The sequence below is a fragment of the Labeo rohita genome, chromosome 19 (genome assembly GCF_022985175.1).
Source record: "Labeo rohita strain BAU-BD-2019 chromosome 19, IGBB_LRoh.1.0, whole genome shotgun sequence".
NCBI lineage: Eukaryota > Metazoa > Chordata > Actinopteri > Cypriniformes > Cyprinidae > Labeo > Labeo rohita.
Genome location: NC_066887.1, coordinates 4,076,046 through 4,091,874, shown reverse-complemented (window position 1 = coordinate 4,091,874; position 15,829 = coordinate 4,076,046).

The window sequence follows — 15,829 nt, the reverse complement described above, 5'->3', positions numbered from 1 at the left end:
TTTAAAAAATAAGATTATACAGAAACTGAAAAAGCAATTAAGTGTCTGCAGTTATTTTCATCTGTATCTGGCCTCTCCCTGAATATTAAAAAATGTGAACTTATGGCCCTAGGCTCATGTAGCAAAATATTTGGGTATTACGATATCTAAAAACAAAAATGTTAGAACTAAGTTAACTTTACTTCTATTATTCAATCATTTGAAAAGAAACTGAATTCTTGGCTGATGAGAGATATCTCCTTAACTGGTAAGGGAATTATTTGGGTAAAACAGTTGACTGGTAAGGATGGTATTTTATACAATCATACAGAATTTGTTCATATTCAAAACTTTTCAGTTGATTCTATATAATATCTTTTGGTTTTACATGCAATCCCCATAGAAATTTTGAGACTATTAGAAGGCAATAATTATTCTTTACAATCAGTGGAAGAATTTACTTCTTGTGTTAAATTGCAGGGCAAGGATTTTATAAGTTCTGAATGCAATAATTTCTTGCATTCCCTGCTTCAATGGTTCGAAGGTGCACTTGCTGTTACTACTCATTGGAATTCTTTATTTAAGTAACGGTGATCACGGTGATCAAAGTAAAGATGCAGTAGCTCGCTTCCATCAGCACCCCCAAAGTTTCATAGTTCTTCACTGCCTCCTGGATTGACATTTCACTCTGTAACAGTTTTCATTTATATACTCTAAATTGTGGATGATCGCATTACATTTCATATGTATCTGCTTACATATGTATCTGTTTTAGTGGCACGTTAAAAAATAAAAAAAATCTAAGCTTACATGATTAAAGTCATAATATTTCGAGAGTAAAATTGAAACGTTTCAAGAATAAATTAAAAATATTTCAAGAATAAAGTCAAAATTATGAGAATAAAGTCGAAATGATTTGAGAATAAAGAAAATTGTTTTATTTTTTTTTTTTTTTTTTTTTTTTTTTAATGTGGCACTAAAACACTGTCGTACATATGAGAACGCTCGTTTCTGTCTTCCTCACCTGTGTTTAGCGCCCTCGACCGTATAACAGTGAAAATCCAGAAACCCGGAAAATTCAGTGTTGGGCAGGGCGTTTTTTCATAAATAACAGAAAATTCTGTGATTGGCAGGGAAAGAGTTAACACTGTTAATAAAAAAATATGATAAATGACTGTGAACCCAGCACTGCCCTGGTGAAAAAACCAGCATATGCTGGTAGGTATGTTTTGATGCTGTGATGCTGGTTAGGTATGTTTTGGTGCTGGTTTAAGCTGGTCCTTTGCTGATTTAAACCAGCACCAAAACATACCTAACCAGCATCCCAGCATCAAAACATACCTACCAGAATATGCTGTTTTTTTCACCAGGGTGCCCACTAGTATAATCCTCCGTATCTTCAAAATTCATTTTCTGACTATCAGCTCACGCTCATTGCGAAAACAAACTGGACATATTGTGCAGGCATTTATATACTGCTATATGTTTATGGCTTACTGTGACTTCAGATGCGCCACCTTTTACTGAGATATAAAAGCTGCAGTCGGTTAATTATGGAAATTGTGCCTCGTTTGAACTTCTGTTGTGTTTGATGGAAAGAACAAGATTTATTTGTCTGTAAATCAAGGTAAATCATATCAAAAGAAATACATTAATACAGTGAAAATTATTGACATGTTCAAGTTAATTCTGGAAAGAATCTCTTAAACATGTTCTTCTTTGTTTCTCTCCATCTTCATATCACTGCCGTGGTGGGAGTGTCAAGAAAGACAGCGATGAAAGGTCAGCAAATTTTGAAAACAAAAAGTCTGTCTTAGCTTAAATCAGGACTAGGCCTTAGTTAAATTAAGATATTTAAGCAGCTTTTATAAAAATGTTACAGGTGCGCATCTTGAGACAAAACAATGGCACTGACGTTTTTAAGATATGCCAGAACAAGGTATTTTCGGTTGAGAAAGTTCAAACATGCACTTTAATCTGGGATTAGCCTAAAGCCTTGTCTGTGAAACCAGGGGTGAATGTCTATGTTATGAATACATTAAAACAGTGCAGCATGATTTTTTTTTTTTACTGTATTTCTGAACATGTTCTGTTTCTTTTGTTGCATGTTTCTTTCCATCTACATGACACGGTATGAGTGTCACAGTGGCAAACTTACAACGGCAATAGAAGTTAAGTCAAATCTCAAAGTTTTATATGAATACATCATAAAAAATGTCTAGCATGAATCTTAAATTCTGAAAAATCACCGGATTTCTGAACTTGTTCTTCTCAGTTTTACTCTTTCCAGTTGCATGCCATGGTTTGAGTGTCACAGTGGTGAATATGGTAAGAAAGATCACATGACAGCAATAAAAATCAATCTGAATGTGTTGCATATGAATACATTTAAAAAAAAAAATTTTAACTGTGCAGCATCAGTTTTTCATTCTGGAAAATAACTGAATTTCTGAGCATGCTCTTGTATTTTTTACCTTGCATGACTCATTTCATCTACATGTCACGGTTTGAGCTTCACAATGATGGTAAGCAAACATGGTAAGAAATGTCATGTGACAACATCAAAAATTTGTATTAGTTTGTCAAAGTGCAGTAACAAACACTGTATTTCTGAACATGTTCTTCTCTGGTTCTTTCTTTGCATGACTGTTTTCAACTACATGCCATGGTTTGATCGGCCACAAAGACATGGTAAGGTAAATCTTCGGACAGCAATATAAAATAAGTCCAGTCTGAATGTTTTGTATATGTATACATCAAAAGCTATATTAACTTGTTTTGAAGTGCAAATTCATTGCATTTCTAAACATGTTCATCTGTTTGTTTCTTTGCATAATTCTTTACATCTACATGTCATGGTTTAAGCGTCACAATGGTAAACTTATGACAGCAATAAAAGATGTCAAATATCAAAGTTTTATATGAACTGTAAAATTGTATTAAAGGATGTTCAATTCTAGCATGAAAATCACTGTATTTTTGAACATGCTCTTCTCTTTTCCTTTCTTTGCATTACTCTTTCTATCTACATGCAGTGGTTTGTGCATCGTACAAATTAAACGTGTATTAATTTATGTAAAATTATTTTTTATTCTGAAAATCACTGTATTTTTGATGTTCTTCTCTGTTTCTTTCTCTGCATAACTCTTTCAAACTACATGCCATGGTTTGAGTCGTACCAATGGTGAATATAGTAAGATCACATGACATTAATAAAAGATAAGTGAAATCTGAATGTTTTTGAATGTGAATTAATCAAAAAACTGTCTTAAAGTGCAAAATCACTGTATTTTTGAACATGTTTGTCTGTTTCTTTCTTTGCATGACTCCAACTTCAAGATATGGATTGATCGTCACAATGGCAAACATGGTAATACATCAAAAAACTGTATCAACTTGTGTTAAAGGGGTCATCGGATGCCCATTTTCCACAAGTTGATATGATTCTTTAGGGTCTTAATAAAAAAAGTCTATAATATACTTTGATTAAAAATTCTCAATGGTTTTGTAAAATAACACCCTTTTTACCTTGTCAAAATCAGCTCTGCAAAAATCATCTTATTCTAAGGGGTTGTTCCTTTAAATGCAAATGAGCTCTGCTCGCCCCGCCCCTCTCTTCTCTCTGTGGAATGACGAGCCTGTTTACTTTAGCCACGTTTAGCCGCTAAACTTCCTAACTACCACGTTATAAGGAAAGGCGATCGCAAAGTTTCATTTAAAAAAATGCTTATACACACTTCTGCTGTAAGTGAAGCTGGATCATGAATGATTCGCGCAAACATAGACGGATATATGTAGATCGGGAGGCGCATTCCCTTCACAAACAAATGTAATCCACTGTATCTTCAGCTGCTCAGATGTCGGGAGTAAATGACAACCACTATGTTCATTATTACATCCAGAAACACATCACCTCAATCGCTCAGTCGGAGATATTCTTGTCTAACTTACATCCCTGCTTCGGCATCGAAACAAGGAAAGTTACTGGACTGTGACAGCTGATCTGAGGTAAAACTCTCATGTCAATCAACTATTGTGGGAGCGGCCTCTGGCATCTGAGAATGGCTCGATTTAAAAAAGGGGATATTATTTTTACAGATTAATTAAAAACCACTGCATGGATTTTATCATTATAGGGTAGATTTGTACATACACTGCCAACACACATTAATGTTCAAACAACATGAAAAAGTGAAGTTTGCATCCGATGACCCCTTTAAGCTCTAACATTAATCTTTTTTTATTCCAGAAAATTACTGTATTTTTGAACATGTTCTTCTCTGTTTCTTTCTTTGCATGATTCTTTCCATCTACAAGCCACAGTTTGAGCTGTCAGTAGCAAACATGGTAAGAAATGTAATGTGACAACATCAAAAACATGTATTAGCTTGTGTCAAAATGCAGCATGAATGTTTTATTCTGCATAATCACTGTATTTCTGAATATATACATCTGTTTCTTTTTCTGCAGGACTCTTTTCATCTATGTGGCACAATTTGAGTTATCACAATGGTGAATATGGTAAGACAGATCACATGACAACATGAAAAAGCAGCAATAACTTGTAAAACTGCAACATGAATCTTTTTTGTATTTTGAAAAATTACTGTATTTCTTTGTATTTCTTTTTTTCTTTGCATGACTTTTTCCAACTACATGACGTGGCTTGAGTGGTCACAATGACAAACATGGTAAGAAAGTCATGTGACAACAGCAAAAACATGTATTAAAATATTATCACAATGGTGAATATGGTAAGATCGATCACATGACAGCAATAATGAGTGTGTGAAGTGGGCCGGTATGGATCTATTTTAATCTTTAGCATGCCTTTACTTTCTACCTTTTACCATTAATACATATGTACCAGCAATATCTCCAAGTATTTTTGTTTTGTGTATTGTCAAAATGTCAAATGTGATAATGATTTGCATATGCCAACCAGTGCACAAGAGAGTACCAGCACTTTTTTTCTCACTTCAAGCACAGACTATATAAAATATATTGGCAGATTCTTGTTTTTTTTTTTTTTTTTTTGGTTCTATTGTTGCTGGCAGTGACATTACTTAATGTTGTTTCAGAACACAGCTGAAAGGTCAGACACACTCAAAATCACAGAGCACTGGAGTTCATATTTTGCTTTGTTCCTTTTCTCCATGGCATACTGTGCACATCAGTAATTTGGACTCTTTTTTGGACTCAGGCACTGGCTGCTGCACTCCGCTGGCATGACACAAGCTCTTGTCATGCTCCGTCTGCTACATGCTTTCTGCAAGTGGTGCAGCTGTGTCTGGACAATTGTTAGGACATTTAATTTCACCTCCAACACATTCGGCTGAGACTGGAGCATTGCACATACACTGACCCAAGCAATTATGATTGTTCAGCCGCTAATTGTTGTGTTTTAATGCCAGGATTATGTTTGATTTTATGTTGTTTGTTTTGCTAGTCTCTACTGTGTGTGTGTACCTTGAGGAGTTTCTTTTGTCTGAGCACAAAAGAAAATATTTTTGAAGAATATTGCTAACTAAACAGCTGATGGTAGCCATCAGCTTCCATAGTATTAAAAAACAAATACTATGAAAATCAATAACTACCATCAACATTTTCATTTTTTGTATAAATTATCCATTTAACCATGTTTTGGGGACAAAACAGTACCTAGAAATTAGCTAAATCTGACAAGGTCATTAAAAAATTTATTTTTGGTGGTCATGTGCTGGTCTAGATCTTCAAAAGTAACTTAAATTGTGAAAATGACTAACCAACATGGTTAGTCTAGTAAAACTAGATAAGAAGCATGGTTGGGCTTCTCATCAGGGTTATTTTTTTGATTCCCCATCCTGCCAAAAAGCTTATTTTGTTGCTACTTGAGTGTTTAATGTCACCATTAATCAGTTTATGTTTAAAACATTTGCATGAGGAAACAATGTCTGTCAACCCTAGTGAAAAATAAATACACTAAAATGTATTTAAAATGCATTTATTTCATGCTAAGTGCAATACATTTACATATTGTTTACTTAATAAAAATACCCTGCAATTGTACTTTTAGCATACTAAACTGATATATTTAAAGTCTGTTAAACTGGATCAACTAATTTGTAGCCTAATACAATTTAACTGTGCGGAAGTAGTGCTGAAGTCCAACTAAAGATACACTTAAGTATTTGATTGTGCTAAAGTGGAACTATTGCAAGTATAATTACACTTTAAATATTTTGCATTTAAAGACTGATATTATTTAAAGATCATAAAGTCCTCATAAATAGTGACATTAAAACATATTTTAGGCTTAATATTTTACGAAATGTGCATTATGCACAAGTAGTACTCCAAATAAAGTTTAATTACAATTTTTATATTAGTAAGTCTTGAGTGATATGTCAGTAAATATGTTAATAGACTGAACTATACTTAGTATAAAATAAATGCATTTAAAATCGATTATTTTTTGCACATCCTGATTTTGCTGAGTTAGATGTGTTCCTGGGTCAACATATTTTGTTGACCCTGGAACAACATTTTAATTTAAAAATTTAATCTTGACCACATCCCTACACCTAAACCTAACCTTACCCATGAGTAATCCCTAAAATCAGAGGAAATGATAGATGAATGACACTGATGTACAAGCACCAAACACTGATTGTAAGCCTAAACTTCACAAAAACTATAAACTGTTTTTTAAAATCTGATTGGTTAATCACAATGTTGTTCCAGGGTCAACAAAGATGTTGATCCAGGAACATGTCGTACTTGGTAAAATCAGGTTCTGCTTTATGCTTTATTTTTTACTAGGGAAAGCATCAAGGCTTGTCAAGCTTAGGATAAATATGATGAATGAATTCAGACAAGGCACACTGAAGTATATTAGTGAAAATATGAGTAATTCATCTAAAAAAATTAGTGCTGTCAGATCGATTAATCATAATTAATCGTATCCAAAATAAAAGTCTTTGTTTATATAATATACAGTCATGGCCAAAAATATTGGCACCCTTGCAATTCTATCAGAAAGTTTAACCCTTCTCTCAGAAAATTGTTGCAGTTGCAAATGTTTTGGTACTCACATGTTTTTTTGTTTGTTTGTTTGTTTGTTTGTTTGTTTGTTTGCATTGGAACAACACAAAAAACAGAGAAGAAAAGTCAAATCTGACGAAGGAACATAGACCCTGGAGATCGGAGTTTGGAGATGGACTTGTAGCCTTGAGATTGTCTATGTTTTTCCACAATTTTTTCTCTCAAATCCACAGACAACTCTTTACACTTCTTTTCTCTATGCTCAGTGTGACACACAACACAAAGGTTGAATCATCTTTTCTCCATTTTATCTGGTTGCAAGTGTGATTACTATGTGTAGTACAGGTGTGTCTAAATACAAATTACAGGAGCATCACATGCTTGAAAAGCAATTATTTCTTACAATTTTGACAAGGTGCTAATAATTTTGTCCAGTTCATTTTTGAGTTCTGTGTGAAATTTTGACTTTTTTTTTTTTTTTTTTTGTTTGTTTTGTTTTTATTTTGTGTCTTGTTGCAGTGCAAACAAAACCATAAGCATGTGAGTACTAAAACATTTGCAATTGGAACAATTTTCTGAGAGAAGTGTTGCATTTTCTGACAGAATTGCAAAGGTGCCAATATTTTTGGCCATGACTGTATATGTGTGTGTAATGTCTATATTTACATCTATATATAAATGCACACACGTGCATGTATATATTTAAGAAATAATATATATATATATATATATGATTAATGTTATACATAGATATCTATATATTACATATATTTCTTAAATGTATACATGCATGTGTGTTTATTTATATATACATATAAATATACACAGTACACACCGACATTCTGTAAACAGAAACAGCACTAGAAAAATACTAATCTGCTCTTCATGTGCTGTTTATGCAATACTCCTATCCATTTTAATTTCTAATGTGTCTTTTATGTGTATAAACCCTATTTAATCCATTTAGCTTAATTTTGCATTGCATTTACGTTACATCACCCCCGTCTAACTACCCACCAAAGACCCATATGTCATTTGTAATTATCAGTTAATAAGCCAACACTTACACTCTCTAGCAGACAGGAATCAATACTTGAATGTAGTTATCATGACAGGCCTACAAGATGCAGTGTACAGTATGTGTGTGTGTGTGTGTGTGTGTGTGTGTGTGTGTGTGTGTGTGTGTGTGTGCTCTACTCTGTACTAAAGAAATTTTCACCCATATGAAAGTGAAGGACTCAGGAGTGCCGGCTCTGTTGCATCTCTCTTAAGAGTTGGATCAATGATGTGTAATAATATGGCTGTCCACTCTGAGAGCGGACACGAACATCTGCTGCTTTTGTGGAAGACGCTGTAAGAAGTGTGTAGGGCTGGACTGAGTGCCAACCTTGGATGTGTTACACAGATGGTTTCTCTGAAGCCCATTACCTGAGCTCCAGATTGGTTTGGGATTAATTAAAACACAAGGCAGGACAGTAAACACTACCATCAAGAACAATTCCCAAAACCATTGCATTTTCTCCTCTTTTCATTGCTTTTCTGGTGTTTTGTCGATAACCTTTCTTCCATAGGCTTCCCCCACTCAGACCCAAATAAAAAATCCCTCTGGGGCAAATTATTTGTGAAAGAACTGTGTTTTCATTCATCCAGAAGATCCAAAAAAATCCTACTCCGTAATGCTCAATAAATGGAAAGTGCTGGCTTTAGGTAACAAGTGGCATTTTGTGGTTGGCAGACTTTTCGACAATTTAATTATAAAGCTATGTGACTGTAAACAATTCATATGCAGCTAGTGTCACCAAAAGGATTTGCAAAAATAGTTTGTTTTTAGGTTTCTTAAATACCAGCCTCATCTGCCATTTTTCAGACAAACATTTATTCCCAAACTCACACCACTGGCAGTGTTTCTCATTGGCTTGCGACCCTCAGGCACATTGGTTTTTGTTTACAGAGTCTAGCACTGCCTGACACAGACACAGGTGTGTTTTTGTGAAAGCATATGTTAGCTTTTTCATTCATCACTGTGACTCTTCTGTTCACCCTCAAGACTACCGTCAGTCTTCTTTCTCTCTCTAAATGCTTTTGTTTTCTTTTCAAAGACAGAAACATTACAGAAAATGGCTTTGTGTCACCCGGGGAAATTTATACTGTTACACATACTTTTCATTATAATCTTATTTAGTTCTGTATATAATAGTATAATAGTTCTGCATTTGTGAGCAGAAATAAAAGGGGTCCTATATACTTTTTGACTTTTTGAATTTTAGTCTGTAAACCTCTTGATGATATTGCGCACAGTGGACGAAGGAACATTAAGACCCTGGAGATGGACTTGTAGCCTTGAGATTGTCCATGTTTTTCCACCACACACACAGTGTGTGGTGTGTATATTTGGGCGTAAAAAAGATCTACAAAGTTACAAATCTCAAAGTCCACTCCAAAGGGACATATTTAGTTTTTTAAAAAGTCCTTTCCAAGAAATACAACGAATGGCTCCCTTGGAGTACAGCGTTTGTTTTCCGCATGTTATGATGTGATCCATTAGAATATCATTAAAGTCCTGTCTACAGAAATTCGAATGGTTGGGGGGTGGGTAGGAATGAGGTGGGGGATTAGCCTAACTTTAGCGATGCAGCGCAGAGAGCCACTTCTGGGATGCTTCAACGAGCAGCAGCGGGTATAAACAGCATTGACTAGATGTGCTGCGATCTGCTCCGGTGGCTGTGTAGAAGCTGCGCCGTAGATTTGTGCTGTATAGGGGGTCAAAACACATAGGACCCAGCGCTACTGTAGCGTATTATCTACTCACCCTCCATGCATCCTAGGTGTATATAACTTCCTACTTTTAGACGAATGCAATCAGAGTTATATTAAAAATGATCCTGGCACTCCCAAGCTTTAGAACGGCATAGACAGGTGCTTCTCTTCATCAGTCCAAAACAAGTCCAATAAAGTGCATTCATACATAATAAAAAGTGCCTCACACGGCTCCAGAGGGTCAATAAAGGCCTCCTGTAGCGAACTGATGTGTTTTTGTAAGAAAAATATCCATATTTAAAATGCAAGAATCGCTTTAATCTAGCTTGCGGTAAAAGTTGTACATGGAAATGGCTTCTTTGGTAAGGGGCGTGGCAGTATTGAAACACAATCACAACGCACTGGGACAGCTAACCAATCACAACACATTTTTTTTTTTAGAAGGCGGGCCTTCATCAAACCCGGAACTAATCGAGCCTTTTGTGCCAGGCTGGGAAGAAAAGTATTGTAATAATTAAATTTTTTTGAACCACCAATCATGAGAGCATGTTCTAGTACACCCCAAAACAAAATCAAGACTTTGTAAAAGAGCATAATTGGACCCCTTTAAGTTCACCTTTTGATTATTGCTGATGTCACCAGTAATTATGTGTCTGATTTTTAATTTACAACCTATTTGGGTTCATTTTAAGCCAGCCATATAGTAATTTTTAAACAATAGTTGAGTTTGATAAAAATACCCAGAAGGATGGGTGAAACGTTTCACCCAGTTGCTGGGCTTGTCCATATTTCTCTCAGCGCTTGGTTGTTTTTAACCCAGCATTTTTTAGAATGCCATTTAGTATTGTCTTCATTGCAAAAATACTCTGACCTCATCAAAAAAAAAAAAAAAAAAAAAAAAAAATCTTAATTTGACATCTACATAATATGCAAACATATGCAGTTCAAAAATAGGTAATAATGTATTAGACCTACAGTTACAGTTACACTGTAATAAAGGTACTTCACAATGCCAAAGAAGAAACGTTTTTTTTTTTTTTGTCTAAATGGTTCCATAAAGAACCTTAAACCTCTGTAGAACCTTTCTGTTTCACAAAAAGTTTATTGTGGCAAAAGCAGGTTCTTCAGATTATAAAAAGGTAAGAAACAGATGGTTCTTTAAAGAACCTTTGACTGAATGGTTCTTTGTGGACCCAAAAATGGTTCTTCTATGGCATCGCTTGCAGAACCTTTTAAAGCACCTTTATTTTTAAGAGTGTACATAGAACATTTAAACATATAGAATTTTTATCTCCCAATTTTGCCTTTTTTTTGCAATTGCAATTGCATGATTTTTCTTTTTAGAATTGTGAGATACAAATTTGGATTTGCAAGAAAAAAGCCAGAATTGTAAGATATAAACTGAAAAATGACATTTTTTTACTCTTTAACTGATTGGCTTCCATACTGCAGAACTGTAATTTTCTACCACCAAATGGTCTACATCAGGGGTGCTCAGCCCTGTTCCTGGAGACTGACCTTCCTCCAGAGCTCAGCTCCAACCCTGATCAAACACACCTGAACCAGCTAATTAGGATCTGAAGGAGCATTTGATAATTACAGACAGGTGTGTTTGATCAGGGTTGGAACTAAACTCTGCAGGAAGGTCGATATCCAGGAACAGGGTTGGGCACCCCGGGTCTATATAATAATAATAATGTGATTTAATTCATGGAATTTCTCACCTAGATTTCATGTGATGTCCATCAAGCTCTATAAATGACAAAAATTACAACCGTTAGCTCCATTCATTAAACCCGACTGGCATTTCAAGAACATCACAGACATCATAAATAAGATTTCATTACAGACTGTTTGAACATTAGTAGCAGAGATTTTTAGTGACTTTTTCTGCAGGTTACTTTATTACACTGGTGGTGACAATTAAGTGTGTCACTGAATCATTCATTCAATTAATTCATTCAAAACACCGATTTATTCAGTTACATCAGTGTTCCATGGAGATGTGCTGTGGATTGTTCAGCTTTGGATTGGTTGGAAAATGTAAGGTACTGGTACTGGATATTTTATTCCACTTATACCTCAGCAATTTGGGATCAATAAATTACCTAAAATGTTTAAAAATGCTCACTAAGGCTGCATTTATTTAATCAGGAACACTGTAAAATTGTGAAACATTATTACAATTTCAAATAAGTGTTTTCTATTAGAATATATTAGGTTTAAATGTAATTTATTCCTGTGATGCAAAGCTGAATTTTCAGCATCATTACTCCATTCTTCACTGCTGCTCAAGAAACATGACTATTATTATCAATGTTTTTTAAAAACTTTTTTTTTTTTTTCAGGATTGTATAGAAAGTTCCATTCCACTCACTAATAACTAACCATTAACTATGACCTTTGGCTCAATAAACTCCTAATTTGCTGCTTATTAATAGTTAAAGTAGTTGTTAGGTTTAGGTATGTGGTAGGATTAAAGGGATCTGAAATATTGTCATGCAGATTAAGGCATTAATTTGTGCTTTGATATGTGCCAATATTCTAGTAATATGCACACTAATAAGCAACTAGTTAATAGTACGAATTGGTCCCTAAACTAAAATGTTACTGAATGTTAAAGAGAGCTCGTTAGTTCTCTTGTGACAGGATTTTCATTTTTGGATGAACAATTCTTGTAGCCAGAAATACAACATGAAAGATTTTATGAAACAAATAACAAAGAAAAATGTGGGACAAGTACATTTCCTACATGGATAAATACAAACCTATAAAATGTCAGCACTGTTTGTGTCTGAAGACATGCTGGAGAGCTCCATTAATGGATGTGAGACAGCCACAGCAATCACACTTCAAAGCACAAAGCCTCAGCAGCACCACAACATAATGTCTGGAGCTGATTTCACATTTTTTTCCTTCTATTCTTTTGCTCCCCGACTCGCCCTGCCAAAATTTCTCTCGTCAACAGAAGGGCTAATTAACTATGCTATCCCTGGACGAGGCCGTGACGTTTCTGCTGAGCTTATGGACCGTGGCAGAGCAGTCCGCGAGAGAAGAATCTGTGGGATACAGTGATGTGTTTTGGCTAATTGGCCATGGAAAAGAGGACATCAGAACAGCATGGAGACAGTGAATAATAGATGAATGGGCACGGCCCTAATTGATAAATCGCTGGCTTGGGAAGCTAGAGGTTGTGGATGTAGAGGATAAGTGCACCGCATGAACAGGAAATACCACGTTTACATCCCACCACGAGCTCTTCTTCTGATTGATGCTGTTGTGCCTTTGAGCAAAGCATTTTAATCTCATCTGCTCTAGGTCTTGATACCACAGCTTTCCAGTTACCCGTGTAAACCAGCTACAGTCTGCCAGTGCTTCCTCGTACCTTCTTATATAAGCTTTTTAAGCTTGCTGAATCTCATTTCCACCAACGCTCTCATAGGCAATTCATACCTTTTCTGTTGTGAAAAATAAATTTTCAATTAGTATGATTACATTACATTGCATTTCCATATGATTTGCTTACGCCCCACCGAATATCTTCGTGTTCTTCGTGTTCTATCTATCTTTGTTCTAAAAATGATATATGATACGAATTCATATGAATCTGACAACTCACAAAATAGTTACTAAATAAAAGATTCAAATAGAGATTCTTTTGTGGAATGGAACTGTTACATATAGCAATTATATATATATACATATATACATTAACTATTGTTGTACAAATCAAATCGCTATGCATACAAATTGCTTTGTAAAATAGTTATGTTTTCTCATGAGATTGAGTGTACATTTCCCAAATCATCGTTAGCCAACTATGATTGCATTTTTTTTTTTTTCTAGAGACATAATTCAACAATTTGATGTAAATCCACAGTTCGAAAACATTCGAAAATCATAAATTACTATAGTTGAAACGACAGCTCTCAACCTGTGGTTGCATAGTTTCTTATTAGTGTGCCATATGGACTTACATGCACAATACATTATGCTCTTGAGCAAAATAAGCAAGCTGACATTCAGTACAATTTAAATCTTTTATTCCATTCACTTATAAATTTCATTCTATGTAATTCTCTTTTAAGAGAATTAAAGTTCCGTTACTGAAGAGTGTGCATGTGTAACGGAGAGTGAGTGACGGGAGACGAGCGGATCCACATGCAAGCTTTTATTGGGACGAGACAGATACATGGTCGAACTGGCAGGGTCAAACAACATAGCAGACAGGGATAACGTAGGCGAGGCACAATCGGAGTCCGTGAAACAGGCGTAAGTCCAATCGGGAGCGAACAATGTCTGTGAAGGGTAATCCGAGAGAATGGTCAGGCAGGCGAGAGATCCGGGAAACACTAGGAAACACTAGGAAACGCTAGGAAACACAGGGAAACGCTGGGAAACTACTACTATCCGTAACATGAACTGGGACGGTCTGGGGCTTTTATAGAAAGCCTGATTGGTCACGGGGTTGACGCAATCAGTGCGGTGGAGGATGGGAGATGCAGTCCGAGATACAGAGTGACAGTCAAGCGTGAACGAAAAGGTGAGAGTGACATCTGGTGGTGGGTAGTCCGCAGAGCACCGACCAGATTCGTGACAGCATGTGCGTACATCCTTCATTACCATTGGAAACCAGCAAAATAATGGAGAACAAAAATCACAGGAGTCCTCAGGTGGCATGTTCATTATTTACAATCATAATATTACATTAATTTGATTCATTAGTAGAAGTTTTCACTCCAACACCTGCTTGACGTCATTAACGATGACAGATGCGTGACAGAGTTTCTATGTTTTTAGGAAACAGTCATTCTTTTTGAACGAATCTTTAATGTGACTCGGGAAGAACGAGTCGTCTCAGGGAGTGATTCGTTCAGTCGCGCATGCGCAACATCCTATTAGTTCATCTTATGGGGCTGTCACGTGATGAAGGAACGACTCAAAAACGTGTCAGATAAGAGGTGAGGTGACATAGACTAAAGACCCAGGTAAACAATGAATTAATCTTTTCTGTTTCTTATAGCATTACAGTTTGTGTAGGCAGTAGACAATAGCAGTAGTAACATTTTAATTACATTTTGCTAATCTTTTTTTAAGTCATTTCGTTTATTTTGCTGAACGAGACTCAAAGGTCAGAGTCGGTAAAATGATCCGAACTTTCCATCACAAATAGATACTCCTGAACCCGTTTAGCATGACGCAATCGGTCACGACACATAAGAGCCAATGGCATTTCACAACCAAAGCTGATGTCACGCTTCTGGTGGCAATTTTTACATTTGCACACAGACTGCACACAGGATGAGCTTTACGGCGAATAAAGACGGCGATCGCATCTATTCCTCTCAGAAATCAATTGTTTTGCCTTGGAAATCTTGGAGTATTATAACGCTATCTCATGACCAGTTCGTACGTATTTAACAGGGTGGCCAATTTGTACGAATTTGTATGATTTCAGTGACGTGTAGGGTTAAATGTAGGGCATTTGTACAAAATCATACGTATTGTGCAACTCGTAAAAAAACATACATTTTAGCTAAAATTAGCCACCTTGTAAAATAGAGACATTTTAAAACGCTTAACGTGGCTTGACGTACCTAAACACCGCCCAGGGAAACCCAAATTTATGTCACACCTTGTAATAAACACTAAGTTACTGTCAAAAGAACGAGTCCTTATTCCACAGATAAAGTGAATAATATCACATTAAACGTTTTAGAATGTCTCTAAAATATGCACGAATTGCTGTGAGATCGGGCTGGATATTAATATTTTTTAAATAAATTGTGACTGTAAATGACCATTAAATCCCCCAATCACTGTCACCTTTACCTCCGTCCATAATGGGCGCTGTTGTCATGGAATGGCGCTCTGTCTGTGCACTGGTGAACCTTATAAAGCCGGGCTCACACTACAGGACTTTTAAAATACTAACTGATTTTGATATCTGGTTGCAGCGCACACATAAGGAGAATCTTTGCAGATTATCTTCCCTGAAATCTTAAACATGCACACACTACAAGATTTGAAAATTGTGGCAAATCACACACCAAGAAGATATTATTAAGAT